General features: G+C 36.9%; 1 protein-coding gene across 10 annotated transcripts in view; it reads left to right on the plus strand.

Annotated features, from left to right (window-relative positions):
- The first annotated feature begins 16893 nt into the window (after positions 1–16893).
- The window catches only part of FAM135A (family with sequence similarity 135 member A), a 57602-nt gene continuing 54307 nt past the window's right edge, over positions 16894–20188 (plus strand). For 4 of the 10 annotated variants that reach the window (XR_014028007.1, XM_081339782.1, XM_081339789.1 and 1 more), the window contains exon 1: positions 17977–18630. The gene's annotated coding sequence lies outside the window, so the exon portion shown is untranslated. Of the gene's footprint in view, positions 17934–17968; positions 18631–18661; positions 18843–20188 lie in introns of those variants that run through there. The other 6 variants (XM_081339786.1, XM_081339783.1, XM_081339787.1 and 3 more) reach the window with 4 other exon arrangements.

The following is a 20188-nucleotide window of genomic DNA, read 5'->3' on the forward strand; positions in this document are numbered from 1 at the left end:
TTAATTGCCTCTTCTACTCTTCTCAATTAACATCTTTACTGTGTGCTGGATCTTTAAGGTCAACATTGCTGATGGTGTCATGTAAAACAGATTAATTTAATTTCTATTATGGTTAGGCAGCAAAATATTCAGGTAGGAAATATTTCAAAAGGCTGATTTTTTTAGTATTATTATCATTGAAAGCATTGGTTCTCCTGAAAGATATAACTGCATTATTATTGCATTTGTTTCATATTAGTTATCTTGCCACATTTATTTTAGTTCTTGTCTAATATGTTAATTTTGTTACTAAGCAACAATTCTGATCACACTTCATATTCAGTGGCATTTATTTGAGTAAACACATTTCAGGGTGTTCTTAATAAGAGTTTGTGATTTCTTTAAATTCTGTTTCTGCTTAATTCAGACTACAAATTAAAAACAAAATACATACAGCCATTCTTTATTTTCTTATGTTTATGACAATTTAATATATTTTATTGTTATGGAATCATTTTAGGGAAATCATGGGAATAATCCTTTTTTTCAAAATGGCATCACTAACATAGAAAATCCATTTGAGAGTACAGGCATACAAGTCCATAGAAGCTTCTGATTTACCTCCGTGATAATAAGCTTTTCTCATATCATAGACTCATAGAATCACAAGACTGGAAGGGACCTTGGAGGTCTTCCAGCCCCTTGCTCAAGGCAGGAAATCTTATACCATCCTGGACAAAAGTTTGTTCAATTATTCTTGAAAGCCTCCAGCTCAGAGCAACTCCAGGAGGCAAGTTGTTGCATTGATCGTTACTGTCAGGAAATTTTTCCTTAGTTCTAGGTTGGATTTCTTTAACAAGCTTCCATCCATTACTTCTTATCCTGTCCTCAGGTGCTTTGTCAACACCCTCTTTTCTATGGTATCCCCTTAAGTACTGCAAGACAACTATCATGCACTCCTAATCATTCTTTTCGTAAGGCTAGACATACCTAGTTCCCTTAAATGATCATCATTTAATTTAGCCTCCAGACCCTTGTCATTTTTGTTGCTCTTCTCTGCATACTTTCTATGCTCACAGCATTTTTATTTATTTTTTTTTGTATTAATGGAGACCAGAAATGGACACAGTATTCCAAGTGGGACCTCACTAGTACAAATAGAGCAGTACTATCACTGCTCATCTTGAAGCTATCCTTCTGTTGATGCAGGCTGGGACTGCATTCACTTTTTTGGCAGCTGTAGCACACTTAAATGGTGGCCAACTAGGACAGCTAGATCAATATCAATAATAGTTTGAATTAATAACAATATTAGTTTTTTTGAAATGTTTTCCACCCAAAGAAGAAACACAAAAGGCTGCAACATTAAGATTCAGGGTTGGTTTTTTTTAAAGTGATCCTCTAAATGATGGTCAGTAATATTGCTTTATTTTAGTATAAATGTTCCATCAAGCTACTTAAAGGATATTAAGAAGTGTTGGAACAAAACTGAACACATTTAAAACCACAATTAGGGATTGGAATGGATACATCTTCTACAGAGACTTTTTCCCTGTAGGTATCATATACCACTCTGCAGACAATAAGGTATTATTCCAGATTTTACATCATGTATGCAACATTATCTCACCTTTGAATGCCCATATAAACAGCAATATAGAATAGAAATACTGCAATAGATATATTAAAATGCATGCAGAGGGCTAAGTGCAATATTCAAATTAATAGGCTGGGGAATCATTGTTTGCACATTTTCTAAAATATAAGCACTTTACTGACTTGAGGGCAGAGAGGTTGTGGACCAGACTGCCAAAACAATCTGCTACTGAAAGCAGGCACAACAGTTTATATTAATAAGAATGGTTAATCAGCTTTAGATACAGTTCTTCTCTCATTATTTATATTTTCCTGAAATACATATAGATTACTTCGTTTAGCAAAACTTAATTAATTATGGTACAGATACGAATGCTTGAATTCCTTTCACATGCTGAATTATGAAGAATGTACCCTTTCTTTATTTTTGCCTGTTTAAGAAAAAGGTTAATGTTGGTGGAAAAAAGAAACCAGTAATACTATAATCAGGTGACAGTGCATAGCTTGATGTTTGCCTTCTAGTGTGTCAAAGAGAAACAGAAAGCATGTTCGGAGGAAAAAAATATTACTAACGCACAGCAAATGTCTAATGCATCTTTTACCAAATCTAAAATACTACCAGCAGTTTCTAATTCTGATCTTTGATTTTTATGATGAAATCATTTTCCTGGACTTCTGAACATCCAGTTTCCATATTGGATCTTGCACAAATATCAGCCTATCATCTCCTGAAAAGCGTGTTGAGGAAAAGGAAATGAACACTTGGCCTTTCATTCTACTTAAAATACTAGGAGGCTTCCAATATGAAACCTGAATATATATTCGTTCATTTATTTAATCAAATGTATGCGGCTGCCTATCTTGCACAAGGTGACTCTGGAAAGTGTACAATAAAATCAGTGAAGGCCACATATTATAGAACCAATTAAACAATTCAACTAATTATTAAAACCAAATTGTGAGAGGATTGAAATCATAATGTTATACGTGATGTAACCACTGTGTGGTGTCCCTGCTGTTGGGGGAATCCTCAGGCCTGATTAAAAAAAGACACCTTGAAAGCTTTCTGGAAGGCTGAGAGGGTTGAGGCTAACATTCTCCTCAGTGGGGATGTTGTACCAAAAGTCAGGTATTGTGGCAGAAAAGGGCTTGTCTCCTAGCTCCCATCAGATGGAATTCTTTGGCAGATGGGACCCATAGCATGCCTCTCCTGGTTCTGATGGATTATAATTTCATAATTATAGCAGGAAGGTCCTTTTTAGTTTATTTTATCCTAAGATATTTGAATATTCTTCAGAGAGGTTTGATGCAAAAAAAAAAGATCATTCTACTTCTTTGCTGCCATCTCCTTCAACTGATGAAAAGAATTTTAAAAATGTAGAGATAATACTATCATATAATTAAGCTCTTCATTAGAGCACCTATTTTTTCACTGGAGTAGAAGGATTTGAAAGAGGCATCAAGCTGAATTTATAAACTGCTGGAGATTCAATAGAATCTGGTCAGTATCTGGATTCATCCATCCCTTTTCTCATTTTGTGGATGGTGGCAAAAAAAATTCAAGAAAACTCCGGGGATTTTTTCCAGGCAGTCACAAGGAGTCCACGCTGACTTGAAGGCACCAAAGCAGAAGATGGAAAGGAAGATACAGATAAAAAGATGATTACTGAAATTAGATATTTTAATTTTTTTTAAAAAAAAGCTCAGAACAAAAAAGCTACAGTACTATAATGTTAATGTATCTTGTTTTGTGCCCTGACAGTAATTAGGCTCTGATGCCAGAGGAATTTGAAGAGGGGAGGGTAGACTTAATAGAGAAAGCCCCGACATAAATATAGTCAGCAATCCAGGATCTCATAGCTGAATTTAAAACAATGTGAGGACAAAGTTTCTCCATCAATAACCATTTTCCTTTCCTTTTCTTTCTTACTTTAAAAACTAGCCATTTTTCCACAGTAGATCAAATTAATTGGATTTGTGACTTATATTACTGAAGTAATGGAAAACCGTCATAAATTTTAGCATTCACTTTGGGATTTAATAACCAGTTATATGTGTTCAATGGCTACAACATATTCATAGATTTTTTTTATTTCTGTTATGCACCTTATGAGTCACATCAGCCTTTTGAGCTAGTGTAGTTAGCTTATAATAAAGCCATGGTTTCACCCTTCTATCTATTCCAGAGACATTGCATAAATAGACTTGTTTAAACAAGAACAACAACATCCAGCTCTGATCATCAAAATATCACCCTTCTTTTAGTGTAGGGCACTTCTTCCTAGCACAATTTTCATCCCCTTCCCTCTCATCAACCATTTGGAAGCCAGTCTCCAAACGTCTTCATTGCTGCTGAGACCAATCTGAGAACACCAATAGTCAAGCAATGCTCCCATCAAGTAGCCATTAAGGGAAATTAAAAAAACAGGACTCACAGAATATGGACCAGTGGTGGGATTCAAATATGTGAACAACTGGTTCTCTGTGTGGATGCCGCTTCTGGAAGTCCATTCTGGGCCTCGGCAACAAAAAATTAGCTACCGGTTCTGCCGAAGTGGTGCGAACTGGCTGAATCCCACCACTGATATGGACCCTTGAGTCATAGTTCCTGATGTAACAGAAAGCTCACTTCCACTCCAAATAGATGAAAACTAAAATAAAATGTTAGCAGACACCACATACAGCATTTTTAGTTGACTGGGGGACACCCAGTTTCTATAAAGCCTTTTATTTCTTCTGTTTTTGATTAAGATGCTGGAAGAAAAACATAGCATTATTTTTGTAGGAAAGTACAACTTATAATAGTTTCGATCATGATGGCAATTTAGAGCCATTATGTCCGCATGTATTGAAGGAAGTAATTGCTGGCTTTGGCCTAGACTAGAGGCTGGGAAGTGAAACAACTGTTCAGTGAGCATTGCTTACATAAGGAGGGAAAATCAAGTTGGACAGGTTTGGGTATATTTGTTTGTTTTTCAAAGAAGGACTGTGAAACTGACTAGAAGGATTAAGATTAGGTTTTCTGATAATGCTTGCCCATACAACCACCAAAAAACTAAGCTTATTTTTTTAACAGAGATGTGAAACTGGCTAAACTCTGACTAGAATCATTAAGATCCAGTTGGCTGATAGCATTGCCTTTATTCTTTCCACAGGATAATTAAAACACAGTAGCTATCGAACAAAGTTTTGTTTACGCCCAGAACCTGGGAGGCATTGTGATACAAGACTACAGCTGATACAGAAACTGACTGTTCACAAGACTTAGTGTTGTAAAACAAACACACAAAGCCAGCTGTGCTTTAATTTCACATGAACTGGCAAGGAAACAGAAAAATGCCAATTCAGCCCTCAGAATGAACTGATGTCATGGAACAAGCTGGCCCTGAGCTGAACTGGAAGCAGAAGACACACTTTGTGTCATGATATCTTTCATCCATTATCAAGAGTGCACGTTATTCAAATTGAGTAAAAATAAAATGGTTTAAAATGTTCCACGATTGGATGATGAAGGGCTGCAGACCTTTCTTTAATGAACATTACTCTATTGGGAGGCTAAACATTTCTTCTAGTGATTATGCCTTTTGTAAGATCCAGAAGCTCCAAGTTTGAATTACTGCTATGGTACGCATACTTAACAGGGAGTAATTCCTATTTGCCCACAACAGGAGGCCTTAATTTTGAATCAAAATGCATAGGAATTCTTTTAAAGTTATGGAGCTAATTGCATTTCCAAAGGGAAAATGCTTAGAAATCCTTTATTTCAAGTCATTTCTAATCTCCATAATAACATGAAATAGTTATGCTGGCGCTCTCTCTCTCTCTCTCTCTCTCTCTCTCTCTCTCTCTCTCTCTCTCTCTCTCTCTCTCTCTCTCTCTCTCTCTCTCTCTCTCTCTTGAATACCAAGATGTGAGATGGAATGTTATAATCTATTGAAGGCCAAGGGACCATAATCGTACAATTTAAGCACTACCTCCTTTTTGTGTGTCTTGATCATGTTGTTGTGATGTATTTTGATCATGTTGTTGTGCTGCCATTTAGGCCCCTTGCCTCAACCACAGATACCCTGAACAGTCCAAAATATAGGGATGAATACTTACTCCGATCAATCAGACTCACTTCGTGGCCTATCATCTTCATGGAAATTGAAATCATTACATGTTGTTACAAATAAATTCACCAAAGAATAAAGATAAATCGGAAACAATAAAATCCTAACATGTGTACTTAATTTGCATGCTAGTAAAATAATGCAATCCAGACTTCAACAAAATTATACAAACCAAACAAATAAATGAAATAAACAAACAAATATGGTAAAAATATCAAGCTTGTTTCAGAAGATGCAGTGGCTCTAGGATCACATTGAAAACAAGCAGAGGAGAAAGAAAGAGAATTACAAAAATATAAAGGTAGTCTTTGACTTTCAACCACAATTGAGTCCAAAATTTCTGTTGCTGAAACATTTGGGAAGTGAATTTTGCTAAATTTTACGACTTTCTTGCCACATTTAAGTGAGTCACTGCAGTTTTTAAGTTAGTAACCCAGTTAAGTAAACCTAGCTTCCCCATTGGCTTTGTTTGTTTAGAAGGTTGCAAAAGGTGATCACATGACCCCGGGACACTGCAAGCATCTGAATTTTGATCATGTGACCATGGGGTTGCTACCATGGTGGCAAGTGTGAAAAATGATAATAAGTCACATTTTTCAGTGCTGCTGTAACTTCAAACAATCACTAAATGGACTACATGTAATTTACTTTTGCTGTATTAATGGATTTTTATTCTATGGATTTTTATTCTGTAAATCACCACACATTGTGACTAGCTAGATCAGGCCGACCCGTGGGCTGGATGCATCACGTCGAAAACGTGCCCACCCCATTGCCGGCAATGGGGAAAAAGTCCTGATACGTTGTGCGACATCATGTGACATCGCAAGTTTGACATGCCTGAGCTTACCTACATACTGAACAATTTGACTGGAAAGAAAAAGTTAGAATAGAAAAAAAAGTCAAACCCGAATAACATCATCCTATTTTATGTAGAACATATTATAAGAAAGGCTGGAAGAAATTGCAGGAAGAAATATTAAGAATTTCAGATATGATGTAATCTCTTGGTGAAGACAAAAATTGAGGCTGAATATTAAAAACCCCACGATTACATCAAATGGAAATATTGCAGTAATAATCCACTACAAATAGGTGACGATAAACAGTAGTACTTTATTTTCCTGTGCTCAAAAATCTGTGATAATTGTAATTATTACATTTTTTAAATCTGCTCTTTGGGTGAAAGAGAAATCAAAGAGTAAATCTAGACAAAATATTTTTTTTTTTTTTATTTTTTTATTAAATTTATTATTTAAAAACATTGGACACAGTACCAGCGAGCTGACAAACCTTTTTGTCTACAATGTTTAAATATATATATATACATGTATATATGTACATCAAAAATACACTTAAATACACTTAGATTACAAATCGGTGAAATACCACAATATTTAAAACAGTGAGCTAGTCTGTAAAACCTAATAGAGACCTTTCTTTTTATCCATCCAAAGATACAATTTGTTCCAAATTCTATAATAGTCTGATTGATCTTTATTCTTTAATTCCAAAGTTAATTTGTCCATTTCAGCGCAATCCCAAATTTTCCTAATAACCTCTTTTTGTCCTGGGATCTCATTCTTTTTCCATTTTTGCGCAAATGATATTCTAGCTGCTGTGATAATATGGATCGTTAAGTATAGCACATCTTTAGGATATTTCTCTTTCGTGATTCCCAACAAGAAAAGTTCTGGACTAAACTCCAGATCTTGTTTCAATATTTCTTTCAGCCAAATCCAAATCATTCTCCAAAATTTTTGTGTTTTACTGCAAGACCACCACGTGTGGAAGTATGTGCCTATCTCTTCAGAACACTTCCAACATTTGGGAGATGCTGTTGTGTACATTTTTGCTAAGCGGGCTGGGGGAAGATGCCATCGGTAAAACATTTTAAATAAATTTTCTTTATACGATGAGGCCAGTGTTATCCTTTTATTCCTATCCCAAATTGTTTGCCAAGTATCTAGGTCGATGTTATGTCCTAAATTGTTAGCCCAGGTCAACATGGGGTCTTTCACTTGCTCTTCAAACAGCTTATATCCCAAAAGTAATTTATAAAAATTCCTTATTTGTTTAGAGTCCGGTCCCAATAATATTTTGTCCAATGCTGTTTCAGAGGTATATATCCCCCATTCATTTTTATCCTTCCTAAATCTCGATTGGATTTGTAAGTAGGCCCACCAATCGAGTTTTATACCTTGTAATTCTAGTTCATTCCTAAGTTTCAATTCCCCCTCCTCATTCAGAATATCCTTGTATGAGATTATGTTACCCAAATCAAACAGATTTGGGTAAACTATCGCTTCAAGGGTGGATAGCCAGACCGGTATTTTGGTGTAATTGTGAGATCTAATTTTTTTCCAAGTATTAAGTAGCGCTTGCCTGATCCGGTGTCTTTGAAAATGCGAGAAAAGACCTTGTTTCTCCGTCCATAGGAAAGCATGCCAGCCATATTGCAAATCGTGACCCTCTAAAGTTAATAGTCTTCTATTTCTCAAGATAAAGTAAATCTAGACAAAATATTAAAGAGCAGAGACATATTTATAACAAAAGTACTTACTGTGGAGGCCATGTACTTCCAGTTGTAACAAATATCTGTGAAAACCAGACTATCAGAAAGATTGAAAGAGGAAAAATCAATGCCTTGTAGCAACAAGAAATAATATCATATTAAAGTAAGACCAAACAGTTACTGGAAACATTAATAATGCAGCTAAAGCTTAAATATTTCAGACAATTAACATAGAACCAAAAGTTTTCATTAAGATGATGATGCTTACATAATAAAAAATTGGTTGGCAGAAAATAAGATAGCTAGCACTGTTATAATAAACAAAAGCTTATAAAAACTCAGAGAAGTTGTTACTTACAGATTATTCTATGAATTAGGTCACAAGAAGAAGTGGCTTGATGACTAAAAAGCAGGTCATTCATTCAAGGTACAGTACTTGTACATGTCAGCTTGTAAATACTGTTTGACATATAGCAATTCTATAAATTATTTGAAAGAAAAATGTTTACTTGCATTGTAGTATTCTGATTTTTGAAGTGCCAATGCAAACCTAAACTCATTCATTATGGAATAAGTCATTCAATAAAATAGAAAATACTTTTCAATTTTCATTATCCATTCTCGATACTGAGAATTCTATTTTGAGTTTTTTCTTGTTCCCTTTTTTTAAAGAATTGACAAAAATTCATATACCATTTGAGTAGTTCATTTTCAAAACTACTGATTGTTTCTAAAAATTTGGGCATTAATGTTGTCTTTGCTATAGAAGTTCAATGCCCCATTCCCTTTGGGGAAAAAAAGGGGGGAAGTGAGAAAAGGCAACATAGAATCATCAAAAGTAATATTATAGCTTGGAAAAAAAATAGCTCACAAATAAATTGACCTATTTCATATTATTTTTATCAGATTTATTTTTGTATTATATATTTTATTATATTCATGTATTTTTGTGTTTGTATTGAGACTAAGTCCACTCTTCTATTTTTCTTCTACTATTAAAAATAAACAGTGGATGAAATCAGCGGGGATGAAGGGAACAAAATCTTATGGAGATAGAACTGTGTAGCATTCAGCAGCATGATTTTGACCATGGACCTTGAGAAGGATCACTGTAATTCATCATAAAATATGCATATGAAATATCTCTCTCTCTCTCTCTCTCTCTCTCTCTCTCTCTCTCTCTCTCTCTCTCTCTCTCTCTCTCTCTCTCTCTCTCTCTCTGTGGATACTTTGCTTTAATGGATTTTCAACTGGTTAAACGTACTTGCAAATTGTATCAAGTATGATCTTCCAAGATTTTATTTTTGTCCCAATATTCAAAATCTTCAAAAGCAATTTAAAGGATAGTATGGAAGGGATATATAATAAGCTGGGGAAAGAAAATTCTTAAAATAGCATCATGCTCAATGGGTCAAATTTATTAATTGAAGGGAATGTGCTCTAGAATAGTTCTTTTGGTCTCTGCTACAGATTTAACAAAGAAGAGAAAGAATTTAGAATGTTTGGAGTCATAAAGGAATTCCCACTCAATGTACTCATCTGCTCATCTGTCAAGACTACAGATACATTTTAAAAAGAGGAAAATAAAATAAAATATGTGTCCCTTGTTCAGCAAGGAACAACCAAATTACTTCCCAAGGGAAATATGGACATGGCACTTGGAGCCCATGTGTGAATTTTAATACCCCACAAATATGACTTTTTATAAATTTGACTCTTCATAACCTAAAATTTGTGCTTATATTTATGATTGTTACCAGTGATATATGTAGGTTGTGTAATATTTCTGTTTTTTTTTCTTTAGTGCATTATGTTTAATGCAATTTATAGAGGTTAGGAGATATGCTGCTCAGATCCATTCGTGACTGGAGCATCTTGTAAGCCCAGTATGAATGAATGAATGAATGAATGAATGAATGAATGAATGAATGAACATGGACACAGACTTATACAGAGGCACCCCAGCTGCAATCTGACCACTGAGCATTCCAGTTTCTGTTTATAAACTCTCCATCTCTTTGATTCTTACATTTGAAAATCACCCTCTTTTCCTTTTTATTACTATTCTTTTCCTGATTTCCTCTACTTCCTAGAAAAGTATGTGCTTGTTTGGAAGTTGTTCTAAAGATCCCATGCAATTAGAATCACAGGATCACAGTAATATCCCTATGTTGAACATGTTTAGGGCACCATTTTTTGAAATAACATTCCAATAGCCTCAGAAAAAAAATATAAACCATTGGCAAATCCAATTATTGAAGCTTTATGTAAACCTCACTTCTACTATTTGTTTCCATTATTATATAGTACTTTATTTGACATTTTTATTCACTGCATATTGAAGCTTACAAAACTAAACTATAAAACAAACATTGTATAGATTTTTGGATCATTAATTGGAGGTTAGATCAAATGTTAATTGTTTATTAAAATGAATATAGGGAATCAATTAAATAATAAAATTAACATGTCCAAAATATATAAATTAAGAAACAGGAACATGAAATTGTCCTCCAAACTTAATGTACATAAATTACACAAATATTTTACCATCACAAGAGGTAAATTAATTTCTCCCTATAGCAGCATGAAATTATTTATTTATTTATTTATTTATTTATTTACTTACTTACTTACTTACTTACTTATCTATCTATCTATCTATCTATCTATCTATCTATCTATCTATCTATCTATCTATCTATCTATCTATCAAATTTGTATGCCCCTCCCCTCATCTCACAAAAGGTGACTCTGGATAGTGTACGACACTATATGCATACATATATATACCTACATACATGCATATACACTTACACACACACACACACACACACACACACACACACACACTAGTAAAAATTACAAAAAGCACAAGAACAAGAGAAGAGAATGCTAACCAAAATAATGGAGCCATCGCAAGTCTCATAGGATCTCCAGGCCTGATGACATAGCCAGGTCTTGAGACTTGTGGAATGATAACAGGGATGGAATTCAGCTCCCTTCTGGGAGGAGAAAACTCCATCTGGCAGGCACTACAGCATAGAAGGTCCATCTTCTGGGACCTACCAAGTGTAGCTCCCTAGCAGACGGGATCCACAGTATGCTATCTCTGCCACATGTGATTGGACAAGCAGATATAATTGAGTAGAGATGGTCCCTCTGATAACTCAGATAACAGTATATATAATATACTATTGAATAGGAATAATATAAGAATTCACAAAAATGATTAAGATTTTAACTATGAGTTCCACTGGGTTACACAGTACAGGTAGTCCTTAATTTACAACCACAACTGAGCCCCGAATTTCTATTGTTAAGTGAGAAATTTGTTAAGTGAGTTTTGCCCCATTTTACAACTTTTCCTGCCACAGTTGTTAAGTAAATCACTGCAGTTGCTAAATTAGTAACCTGGTTGTTAAGTGAATCTGGCTTCCCCATTGGCTTTGCTTGTCAGAAGGTCACAAAAGGGGATCACATGACCTTGGGACACAGCAAAATAAATATGAATGAGTTGCCAAGCATCTGAATTTTGATCACGTGTTCATGAGGATGCTACAAAGGTCGTAATTATGAAAAACGGTCATGTCACATTCTTCAGTGCCATTGTAACTTTGAACGGTCACTAAATGAACTGCTGTAAGTCAAGGACTACCTCTATTTTCTTGACCAAAAAATTAAAGTTTTAATTAAAATGATACAAAATGTGCTGGGCAACAAAGCAAAAAGATGCACAGTAATTGTCTCTAATAAAAGTTTTACCAAAATTTCCAAGCAATAAAAATTAGGTTATAAAACATGGAGGCTCAAGAACAAGTTTTATAGTTGTTGAAATAGATATACTCTCTACCCTAACATTACATATAAGAAAGCTTTACTATAAAGCTTTCTTATATGTAATGTTACTATACTGCTAAGTTTGTAAGCCGCCCTGAGTCTTCGGAGAAGGGCGGGATATAAATGGAATTAAAATAAAATAAATAAAATAAATAAATAAATAAATGACAGTACATTTGAATATCAAGGACGTTATTACAATTAAGTGAACAGATGCTCATAAAATCATAGGACACTGTTTATATAAACAAAACAAGTTTTTTTTAAAAAAATGTTTAAAACATATATTTTTCAGAGTAAATTTTACTACTTCTTTACATTTACAGGTAGTCCTTGTGTTATGACCATTCATTCAACAATTGTTCAAAGTTGCAATGGCACTGTTTCTCATATTTCCAGCCGTCAGAGCATCCCCAGTCATGTGATACCATACTAATACTTGGCACCTGGCTCATGATTACAACGTTACAGTGAGCCACAGTCATTTGATCACAATTTCTGATATTCCCTGCAGATTTCCCACAAGCCAGTAGGAAATCAGAAGTCACAGTCAAGCACTCACTTAGTGTCCAGTGTTATCATTACTTAACAAAGGCAACCAGGATTGTTGAAATTGCTGTTGCTAAGTGATGTAATGTGGTCATGTGACTTTATACTTTATGATCATGTTGTTTAGCTATGGCAATCCTGGCCACAATAGCTGATGGGAGGCTAAGAACTCCCTGTATATTTAAGATTTAAGATTTAAGATTTATTGAAATTTTTATACCGCCCTTCTCCCAAAGGGACTCATAGATACAGATATATATAGATATATATAGATACAGTAGCTACATTAAGGACATATTTCAAATCATATAGAAGCTGAAGTTTATGACTTTCAATACAATATGCATATCTGCTACTACAAAATACAGAGGGGCCTGTACTGTCTGCACTTTCATAAAAATAATGAAAACATTATACTGTTGCAACATACATTCTGTCCCTTTAGTACCTACAAACAATGAATATACAAAAGAGGTGGGGACTTGGATTGTGCCACTGCCAGACTATTTTCTTCATTTGTCTCTTCCCCCTGCATATGCGGATTTGTATGTCATGATGTTTAGAAGCTAAGATTGGACAACCAATGACCTGCGGGGTCATCCTTTCAGATATATTTCCTTACCTAAACAGAAAAAGAATAATCATAAGTGGGCAAAAAAGCAATGGGAGCAGGAGTGATTTCCTGCTAGTTTCTTTGTCTGATTTCCTTGTAGGAAGCTGAGAGTATCAGAAATCTTCCTTCCTTCCTTCCTTCCTTCCTTCCTTCCTTCCTTCCCTCCCTCCCTCCCTCCTTTTTCCTTTTCTCTCTCCTTCCCTCCCTTCTCCTGACTTTCGTTCCTCCCTCTCATTCTGTCATTAGTTCCCTTCCCTTTTCTTCTCAGCAGGCAGGTATGTGGCTGCTGCTGGGTTGGGGAAGGAGCAAGAGATTGTGCAAATGGCTGGGAAACTGTCAGGGAATTTTCAAAATGAGCATCACATGACCATAGCAGTGGCATCTGGCAGAGCTGATGCAGTCACAACTTTGGCTGAACATGTGTCAATTAAATGCATAAAATAAAATACATTTTAAAAAACAAAGAAAAAGCCAGTGTTTCAAAGTTCCTCTGATGAACCTGATTAAGGGGAGGGAGAGAGAAATGGCTAACATTGCACTACTCTACTACTAAATAGAATGTAGAGAGAATATATACCGTAGATGGCCATCAAAGGCGAGCACAGAGACTGAGGAAATGGGTGTACCTCACAGAGCACGTTTTAGGCAGTTGGAACAAGGATATTTATGTTAGACAGAATTAAGTAAGCAGACCAGATTGCCCTGCTTCTAGCAACAAAGACGAAAAACAATACTGTACTTTTGATCCAGAACTAGAAAACTCAGAAGGAGGTCACCTTCCCAGCAAATTATAGGTGGACTGAGGACAAGGTCATTCATTCCTCACAAATTCCTCATCCATTCAGTTCTTGCAAAACAGAAGGTGGCTCATTCTCATGCTGGGGCACGTAGAAAGTATGAAACAGTGTCCTAAGGTAGGATTCACAGAAAGATAATGTCTGCATTAGGTGTTTTCACTGGAAGAATAAAAATAATAATTTAAACATTATGGGAAACATTAATTTTTATTAATACTACAAAATGTAAGATCTTTAGTTGCATTGTTACTTAATACAAAGGCAAATAAATTTACAGCTCTAAGTCAGGGGAAGCCAACAGAGGTATATTAGCAGGATCATATTTATGCAGTGTGAAATTTTACATATTCCTGCAAGAAACATTTTTTTACATTGGATTGATATTTTGTTCACATTGATAATATTAAAGCATTATCCTGGTGACACTGAAATGCATGATGACTTGTAGTACCCTTCTATACATTGAGCACACTTACCAATGAAGATATCAAAAGGAGAACAGATAGTAAAGAAAAATAGAGCTATTTAACTCTTTTTTCCAGTCTTTTTCAACAACAAAAAATAAATGGTCCACCACAAAGTTGTGAAGAACAGGATAAAAAGATACGTTTGAAACTTGAAATTGGTAAGAAACATGGCCAGATAATAATATTACTTTAAAAGAAGTGCAAAACTCCAGAAGTAGAATAAATTGCATCCTGAAGTACTGAAAGAATTAGTTGGTAGTCTTACCAAACCCTTTTGTTTGAGAAATCCTGGACAATTGGTAAAGGGACAAAAAGATGAAGGAAAAAGAATGTTGTCCTTATCTTTAAAGAAGGGATGTGAGGGAGGAACATCCGGGGAGGAACATCCAGCAAATTACATACCAGTCAGCTTAATACTGAAATCCAGGAAGATTCCAGAGCACTTAATAATTGATTTGTAAGCACCTTGAAAACAGTGCAGAAAGGAACAGAGGTCAGCATGGCTTTGTCAGGATATCATACAGTCTTGTTAGGATGTCATACAGAAGACTTGCTGTCTCTTGCTTTAGAAGATAACATATAAAATAACATATTTAACTTACAGCAATGTAGATTTCAAAGGAATGTCAGGGAACTCTTCCTTACAACAAGAATAGTTTGATAGCGAAAGGTCACCTATTCATCGTATGCAGGGAAGCAGAAGTTGGACAACCATCTTTATGAAATGCTTTGATCTGGATTCCTGTATTGATAAGCCAATTGGATTTGATGGTCAAAATGACCTCTTCGACTCTTATATTTGCTTAAAAATAAACTCCGTTGACACTTTGAATATCAATTTCACATAAATATGCATAGAATTGCAGATGTGTCCATATGAAAAGTGGCTATGAAAAGACAAATAGACTCTGTTTTGGAAGATTAATGATGATATGGTAATCTAAAGAGAAATTGTTATTTATCACCATATTTTATCAAATATGCTTTTTTTTAATGAGCTGAGCTAGATCCAGAATGTGTCACCCCAAAATTAAAGTGCTTTTTCCATTCATGAAGGAATAAGATGATTAAAGTGTTTATGCTGTAATTCTTATTTGGTATTTCTGTATCTGTTTTGGAAGATAAGACGATCTTCCAGCCACTGAGGCAGATTATATTGGTAACCAAAGAAAGAGGAGAAAATCAACTATCACATTCACCTTTTAGTCAGCAGGAATATTCTTAGTGTAACACTGCTTTGATAGCATTCCTTTTAGTGGAAGGGGGGGAAAACTGAATCTCAACTGAATTTAACACTGAGAATCAACAATTATTCTGAAATGAGCTTTAAAAAAATGAAACAAGCATATTATTTACACTAAATTTGAAACAAGCAATTTGTTTCATGTTAGTTTGCAAAAAATGCTGCATAATCTTTCAGGATGAATTTGTTGTTTTATTATGTTTCTTATTTGTAATGTTAGTTATCTTATATGCCACTTTTTAATTTATTGTAAGCAAAATTTGTTTTATTTTTATTCTCCCACCTTTCCAGCTTTTAGATACAGAGCTTCAATGCAGGAATGCCACAATAACAAAGTATTTCTCTTGTTCCTATACTTTCTCCCCCTACAAGGTGTATGACAGTGAAACACAGGCATCACATAGTAGATAAAAACTCAGTGTTCCAATATCTACTATGGTTCAATCCAGATCAGGTTACTGCCTTTGCTTTGATTTTCTACATGTCACAAACAAACAGGAAGTATATGTCAATAGTGACTAAAGTAAGAGATGACTGGTAAAGCATTGAAAAAATAGTGTAGCATGAGTCTTCCCACATGATAAGCCATACATTAGGCATGAACCATAAGCTGAGTGCACACAACACACCAAGTCTGAATTTACAAATTCACACAGCACATCAAACCATTATTTAATGGGCACAAGTGTTTTGAATAGAATCAAACACTAGATGACTGATTATTGGAGACAAAAATGCTCATTGAGGCCAATGCCATTTTTTCAATTAAAACAAAAGCAGAGTGGTATTGTTCAAACTCACTCTTTTGTCTAAAAATCTCTATTTAGCTCACATGATTTCCACTAAAAAAATATGTGCATATGTTTGGTCTGAACTGGTGGTAGCAAATTATAATATATAACAAAGATCTTGGAACCAGAAAAAAAAGATCCCATTTACAGTATTTATATCAGAATCAGAAAATATTTATATAGCCAAGTCATAAAAAACTGAAGAACTGAAATATAGGAATTCAGGGAACCTACAATATGTTGTTTAAACTGACGTGCAAATTCACTGAAACACCTTGATTAGCTTTTCCAAAGCATCTTTGAATTGGCTTTCCAAAGTGTCACTACTATAAAATCAATCACACTTTGAACACACTTTGAAGATCAATAAGTACATCCCCTTAAATTTATTCCATCTCAGTTATTCACTTTAGGTTATGTCACTCCCAAGGACACAATTGGAACAAATTCACAATTGGAACAAATTTACACTGGTCATCACAAATCTTTTTCAATGAAAGCTCCAGTTTCTATGATGACCTTGTTTGCATAATCTTTAACTCAGCATGGTGCTTATCATTTTCACTCCATTGCTTTTTCCTATATCCATTATTTTACCTACAAACTTTGGAGGAATGCTAAAGGAAGTTACTATTCTTTCAGCTTATTTGTAATATGAAGTTTTACGGTTTCTGAAATAACGTACTTGATTTGCCACGAACACGCTAAAGGATCACATAACACACCCATATTATTAACATAATTAGAATTACTGTGCGATACTCTTTTTATAATGATGTGCAACTACTGTACTATTAAAAAAAACCTGTATGCAAGGCTTCTGAACAGCTCGAAATACACACATACGCCAGAACTTGTTTTGGAAGCTGAAGTTTACTCATTCCCATTAAAAAAATTATGAGGTAATACCGCACTCTTTATCTGCCACAGGTTGTTTTTTTTTTGTACTACATCTTGATTAGATTAACTGCTGGTTATTTGAGGGCCACATTCCTAGAGCTTTTTTTTTTAATTCGAGATAATAAGCCTTTGAAGAAAGAGCTGGACTCTCGCTCCTAAGATTAGCTGGCTTTCTGGTGATACCTAGGCAAATCGCCCTGCCTTTTGAAACCTTTTGCGAATTCACCTCCCCGTTTTTCGTTACACCCGGGACAACTTGGGGAGTCGCTTTAAGGCTGGATTGTGCTACATGTTTAATTTATGTTGCTTTCGGGGTCTTTTCACGTCCTGGGGCTCCAAAGAGACAGCGTTCTCTCTGGAAAGACTTGGCGAGATAAAACCGCTATAAACTGAGGCTGTAAACTGGCTTAGAGAGCTTGCGGCGGTTTGACGGCTGCTTGAAGCCGCGGCGGCGGCGGCGGCGGCGGCAACTGCCTGCTTCTACAGCCCTCCCAGGAATTCACCGGGAGAAGAAGAAACTCTTTCGGCCAGGTAAGTAAAAAGCCACCCTCCACCACCACCTCCACCACCGTTCAGCATCCCCGGAGAGAGGCGGTAGCGACGGAGGAAGACGTGCCCTCCGGAGGGTCCCTCACAAAGCGTCGGCCTGGCAGCGCCTTCTCTTCTCCGCGCTTTTTTGTTTGGCTCGCCGGCCAGAGGGAGCAAAAGCAGCAGCGGTCCCGCGCGCGGCCCAGCAGGGGGCGCTCCAGCCGGGAAGGCGGAGGGAACCGCCGCGGCCAGCTCTCTCCTCTTCCAGCTCGAGCTCCGGGAAAGCGGGAGAGGCGGCGAGGGCAGTCACGAGCCCGGCGCCCAGGCAGCGACCCCCCCCGCTCCTCCCCGCCGCCGTCGCCGCTGCCGCCGCTTCTCCCCCGGGATGCCGCCCTCGCTCCGGAGCGTCGCCTGCGGGGCATAACTTGGGCGCTCCCTGCCGGCCCTCACGGCGCACGCCGCCTCTTCTCTCCCGCCCTGGTCGTTGGGTGGCTGGTTGGTGACGGCGGCGGCGGCGGCTCGTAACTCGCTTCCCCAACGCACGGGCCGTTCGGCCGGGAAAGGGAGGGAGGGAGGGAGGGAGGGGGGGGACCGGCGTCGGATGTTCGCGTTACGCCACGCCGGTGCTGTGGTTGAGGCCTGGGCTCGTCTTCAAAGAGGAGCCAGCCAGCAGATCCGGAAGAGGTGAGGAGACGGGCAGGTGGGTGCCGCTCCCGGCCAGCAGGGAAGCCTGTTTTTCTGCCGCTCTCGCCAGTCGGTCGGCGGGGCCCAGGTGGGAAAACCCGAACAGGGAAAAAAAAAGGCTGTTATTGCTGTGAGGAAGAGGGGCGTCCCTTTCCTCTTGCACGAAGGCAGAGGCAGCCTGCGCAAGACATTGGGGGCTTCGCCAAGGGGGTCCCCAAAAGGTAAAAAGTGAACATATTTTTTTAAAAAAAATAAAAATGATCTGGGCTTTCGAGTGAAAGTCAAGCCTGGTAATTCAGTCCCAAGTGGGTCGTGGCGTTTCCCTTAAACTAAGGGAGCAAAGCTTGGTGTTTGTGTTTTTCTGTGTTTCTCTCTCTCTCTCTCTCTCTCTCTCTCTCTCTCTCTCTCTCTCTCTCTCTCTCTCTCTCTCTCTCTCTCTCTCTCTCTCTCTCTCTCTCTCTCTCTCTCTCTCTCTCTCTCTCTCTCTCTCTCTCTCTCTCTCTCTCTCTCTCTCCCTCTCCCTCTCCCTCTCCCTCTCCCTCTCCCTCTCCCTCTCTCCCTCTCTTGTGTTCCCTTTTCGTTTCTGGCTGTATTTTATTTGTAAATCTCAAACGAGATCCCACGATCTACTCTCCCCGGATTCCTCTTCGCCCTCCCCTTCCTACTCGAGAGTACTGAAATGTCCTTTGGCTTTTTGCCCTGTTTGAAATAGTTTTCTCTCATTTCTGTGTAGTTCAAGCAGAGCAGCCGAGGTTGCCCGTTGAATTACAGCTTTTTCATCGTCTTAGGGGGGGGGGGGGAAGCCTGGTGTTGCTAACTAAAAAGCTCTTTCCCTTTGATTTCGCGGGGTTTCGAAGTTGTTTTTGTTCTTGGGGGCATTTTGTTCTCTCTTATTCTTAAAGCTGGAATAGAAGGGAAAGAAAGACCTCTCCAGCCCAATGCATTGTGCTGTATAACCAGATATAACTTTGGTATTACCTGTTATTTAGAGTAGAGATGTCTACTATTTTTTCCAGACATTAGAAATATACATTCTTCACATTCCTAGGATAATACTGTGACCTGGTTTGACTCTGCCAAAGCCACTTAATAATACCTTATAAAAACAGCTCTTTACTGGGTTTTAGGTAGTGTACCTTAAAACCTGTCCTAACATATAAGAGTGTTATTTTAAGGGCTGTATCCACTTGATTGGGTATACTTAGTTATTATTGTCTTGATTTGTTTTAGCTACCGAAGCATATAATTTATTTATTTAAAAAATTTATATGGCTGCCCAACTCATGGTGATTCCTGGTGGCTTACAGATAACTTCCTGTGACCTTAAAAATGCCATTCTCATGATACTTATATAATTTAAATTAATTTAAACCTTTTACCATTTTTTCTTTAATGTTGCTTACATTGATTGACAATAACCTCAAAAAGATCTTTTCCAGAAGTCTTTAGAAATGATTTCCCTATAGCTCTAGTGTTTGTTACCTGTTTTCTTACATTTGTATATATATATTAATGAACTGTAACTGTGGTTTCATAGTGGTTTTGAATGGTTTCCTTACCTCAAAATATATTTA

Source organism: Vipera berus (assembly GCF_964194415.1).
Source record: "Vipera berus genome assembly, chromosome: 1".
Taxonomy (NCBI): Eukaryota; Metazoa; Chordata; class Lepidosauria; order Squamata; family Viperidae; genus Vipera; species Vipera berus.